This window comes from Elephantulus edwardii, unplaced genomic scaffold (assembly GCF_000299155.1).
Source record: "Elephantulus edwardii isolate Elephantulus edwardi_28Jun2011 unplaced genomic scaffold, EleEdw1.0 scaffold00362, whole genome shotgun sequence".
Lineage (NCBI taxonomy): Eukaryota > Metazoa > Chordata > Mammalia > Macroscelidea > Macroscelididae > Elephantulus > Elephantulus edwardii.
In genome coordinates this window covers 856,467-860,836 of record NW_006400112.1, presented here as the reverse complement: position 1 = coordinate 860,836, position 4,370 = coordinate 856,467, and the positions used below count along the sequence as shown (strand labels likewise).

The 4,370-nt window shown below is 35.2% G+C and overlaps 1 pseudogene; it reads right to left on the bottom strand.

Moving 5' to 3' along the window:
• Nucleotides 1-528: 528 nt before the first annotated feature.
• On the bottom strand, nt 529-1,495 carry LOC102865664 (annotated as a pseudogene).
• Nucleotides 1,496-4,370: the final 2,875 nt, after the last annotated feature.

Below are 4,370 nucleotides of genomic sequence, written 5' to 3'. Positions count from 1 at the left end.
GTTCTGAGATTTCCATTCTCCTCATGATTAGCCATAATTTGTTGTGATCCACATAGTCAAATGCATTTGTATAGTAAATGAAACACAAATAGACATTACTCTGGTAGTTTTTGCTTTCTATTTGAGTGGGTACTAGGAGAAATAAAAAATGAAATAAAAAAGTTTCTTGAAACAAATGATAATTAAAACACTTCTGGGAAACAGCCAGCATAGTAATAAGAGGTCATAAGCAAACACATCAAAGGCAAAACAAAGAAAAAAATGTAATTGATTCTTTAACTCAACATCTTAAAAAAGTTGAAAAAGAACAACAAGGAGACTGCACACATCTTAAAACAATGAAATTACAATTTTTTAATATATCAAACCCTTTTATTTTCTCTGTTTAAAATCAAACAGAAAACAAACATACATAAATTTTGTTATATGCTAACATTTTCAAAGTACATCATTTGTACAAGAGAAGATCTAAGAACAAAAATGTGTTTACAGAATTCCAAATATATAAGCGATATATATATAGCAGTCTCACACAGCTTTCTGATGATACTCAGTGGGAGCCACTTCATAGTCACTGGCACTAAACAAAGTGGCAGAAGTCTTTGCCGGGTGCTTTAGGAAATCATGAAGCTAGTTCAGTAATAAAGCAAGGCTTTTCTCATCCAGAGGTGCATAGGCCAACATTGCTCCAATTTGCACAAATAATCTCAGTAGATGCAGTGCTCCATAAACCTGGGACATGGGTGCATCAGGCTGATCTGCAAGGATTTCTGCATACTGAGGTCTCTCAAATTTGTAGAGAAGTTGATAGCCCAACACTACATTGAAGTATTCTTTTATCCCAGCCACAATTTCATTGACAGCATATTCCTTGTTATCTGTGTTTCCCCAAGATTTCTCAAAATTTGCATAATCTTCAGGAATGGAATCCACATTCTTCATGGCAGGAAGATAAAAGAGCTGTTTTTGCCTAGTAATTAAGTCCCAATCATCAACAAGCCATGGTTTTAGTTCTTCTGGATTCTTCACTTTAACATCAACTCTGTTCATGAATGTGTCCTCATTTTCAACAGTAGGATCTACAGGAGCCTTTTTCTTCTGAGGAGGCTGAGGTGTCTCACTGGTACTGCCATCATCTCCATTTCCTGGTGTTTTTTTTTTCTTTCTCGTTTTTACTTCAACATTTTCTGTTGTAGAGCAGATGTCTTCTTTCCTGGGGCAGCTCCTCTAATTTTCCCTCTGCATATTGCTCCTGATTGGCTTTGTGAAGTTCTCTCTGTTTCTGCAGATTAGTGTTCACTTATTTGAGCACTCTGCTTTCTGGAACCCATTCATCCCAGTTTTTATTCCAACCACTGTAATGTATAAAGTATTTCACTTGTTTGTCCTTTATGGCAACCTTTACATACTTGGCTTCATAAAGAAGAGGCCCATAAAAGCACAGCACTCGCTCACTCTCTTGGAATTTAGGCTTCGGGTCCTGCTTTGGCATCATTTATAAGTGATTTGCTGCCTTCTCCTTCTCCCACCACCCCTGACTACTGCATCCTTGAAATTATAAAATTTAGGCCAGAAATAAATGACATAGAAAACAGAAAGACAATTGAAACCATCAACAAGACCAGAAGTTTGTTCTTTGAAAAGGTCAATAAAGTTGACAAACCACTAGCAAAACTAACAAAAGAAAGAGAGAAAAAGACACAAATAATACAAATAAAATGAAAGGAACAATATTACAGAAAAAACTAATAATGGAATATTAGGACAAACTATACTCAAACAAAAATGAAAACCTAGAGGAAATGGACAAATACTTAGAAACACACAACCTTCTTAATTTGACACAGACCAAAGTAGAACACCTGAACAGACAGACCTGTTACAAAAAGAGAAATTGAGCAGGTAATAAACAACTTCCAACTGAAAAAAAAAGCCCTGGACCAGATGATTTCACTACTGAGTTTTATCAGACATTCAGAGAACTGTCACCAATTCTACATAAAGTATTTCAGAAAATATAAAAAATGGAATTCTCTGAAACTCATTCTATGAAGCAAACATATCTTTGATACCAAAGTCAGGTAAAGGACACCATCACAATAGAAAACTAAAGACCAGTATCTCCCATAAGCATTGATGCAAAAATCCTCAATAAAATCCTGACTAATAGAATCCAACAGAACCTCATAAAAATAATTCACTGTGACCAAGTAGAATTCATAACAGGTATGCAAAGATGATCCAACAGAAGAAAAACAATCAGTGTAATTCATCATATTAACAAAGCAAAGAACAAGAACCACATGGTCCTATCAAATGTTGCAGAAAAGACCTTTGACAAAATCCAACATCGTTTGCTGATTAAAACAGTCAACAAAATAGGAATAGAGGAGAATTTTCTCAACACAGTAAAAAGTATATTCACAATCCAAGAGCCAACATCACTCTCAGTGGATAGAGATTAAAGACATTCCCTTTGAGAACAAGAACTAGACAAGGATGCCCATTAACACATCTCCTATTCAATATTGTATTGAAAGTCTTGCTGTGTTGTTGTGTACAATAGAGGCAGAAACAACCCGTAGCTGAACCTCCAGGGGATTTTTCGAGGTAGTTAATAATATTGCATGAGATTGCTCATTTTCTCCCATGGAGGAGCTGGTGGCCTTGAATCCCATGCCTTTCAGTATTGCAGATCAGCATCTTGCTACTAGGCCACTGGAGCAACTTTAGTAATAATAAGACAAGAGAAGAAAATATAAGGTATCCAAATTGGGAAAGAGGAGGTAGAAATATCTGTATTTGCAGATGATATGATAGTATGCTTAAAAAACCCTAATGACTCAGCAAGAAAACTACTGGATATAGTCAATCAATTCAGCAAAGTGGCAAGATACAAGATAAACATGCAAAAATAAATTGGAATTCTCTACAGTGACAAATACAGCAATGCAGCTAAGAAAAACAATATTCATCACAATAGTTAACCACAAGGTTAAATATGTGGGAGAAAAAACTCTAGTGAAACATAAAAGACTTATTTGAAGAAAATTACAAAATATTACTACAAGAAACAAAAAGAGATGGGGGAAAATGGAAGAATACACCATGCACACAGATAGAAAGACTCAATACTCTGAAAATGACAATTTTACCAAATGCAATCTACAAGTTCAATGTAATCCCAATATAAATACCAATTCCATTCTTCAATCAAATGGAAAAGGCAATTTCCAATTTCATCTGGAATGGAAAGAGACCCCGAATAAGCTCTCCTGCAAAATAGAAGCAAGGTAAAAAGCATCTCACACCAAGATCTCAAATCTTACTACACAGCTGTGATGTTTAAGACAGCATGGTACTGTACAGTGAAAGACACATAGGTAAAAGCAATAGAATTGAGAACCCCAAAATCAGCTCATCTATCTATGGTCAACGGATTTTTTGAGAAACGGACAAAATCATTTAAGGGGAGAAATTGAAAGCCTCCTTAGCAAATGATGTTGATAAAATTGGAAAACTATCTGTAGAAATCTCAAATAAGACCTACACCTCACAAACAGAAAAAAGAACTCAGAATGGGTCAAGGACCTAGAAGTAAAACCAAAGGCTATAAACTTCATCAGAGAAAAGCTTGGAAGAACTCTAGAATCCCTAATCCACAGTACAAACAGTCTTCCAAGCATATTGAAGAACCTACAACCAGAAGAGAATAAAATAATGTGACCTTCTAAGAATCAAATCTCTATGCACATCAGAAAAATTCTCCAACAGGGTAAAAAGGAAATTCAGAGAAAAAAAAATTTGTAATGACCTATCTAATAAGAGACTCATATCTTAAATTTATAGACTACTCCAGCTCTTCAAAAGGAAAACGGTAAATAACCTCATCACAAAATGGACACAGGATATGCACAGACACTTCACCAAAGAAAACATTTAGGAAAAAAGTTTTTTAAAAAACCCCAAAAACAAACAAACAAAGAAAACTTTCAGATGGCAAACAAACACATGAAGAAATTTTCAAAATTCCAAGCTATGCAAATAAAAATAACTGTATTATCTCATCCTAGTAACAATAACGAAGTTCAACAGAGCAACAAATGCTCCTGAGGTTGTGGAAAAATTGGAACCCTTATTCACTCCTGGTTGGAGTGTAAGTGGTGTAATCACTATAGAAGGTGGTACGACACTTTCTCAAAAAGTTGGAAGACTCAGCAAAAAAACTATTGGACGTAGTTGACCAATTCAGCAAAGTAGCAGGATACAAGATCAACATACAAAAATCAGTTGGATTTCTCTACAGCGACAAAAAGAATACAGAGCCAGAACTAAGAGAAACAACACCTTTCACAATAGCTGATCACAAG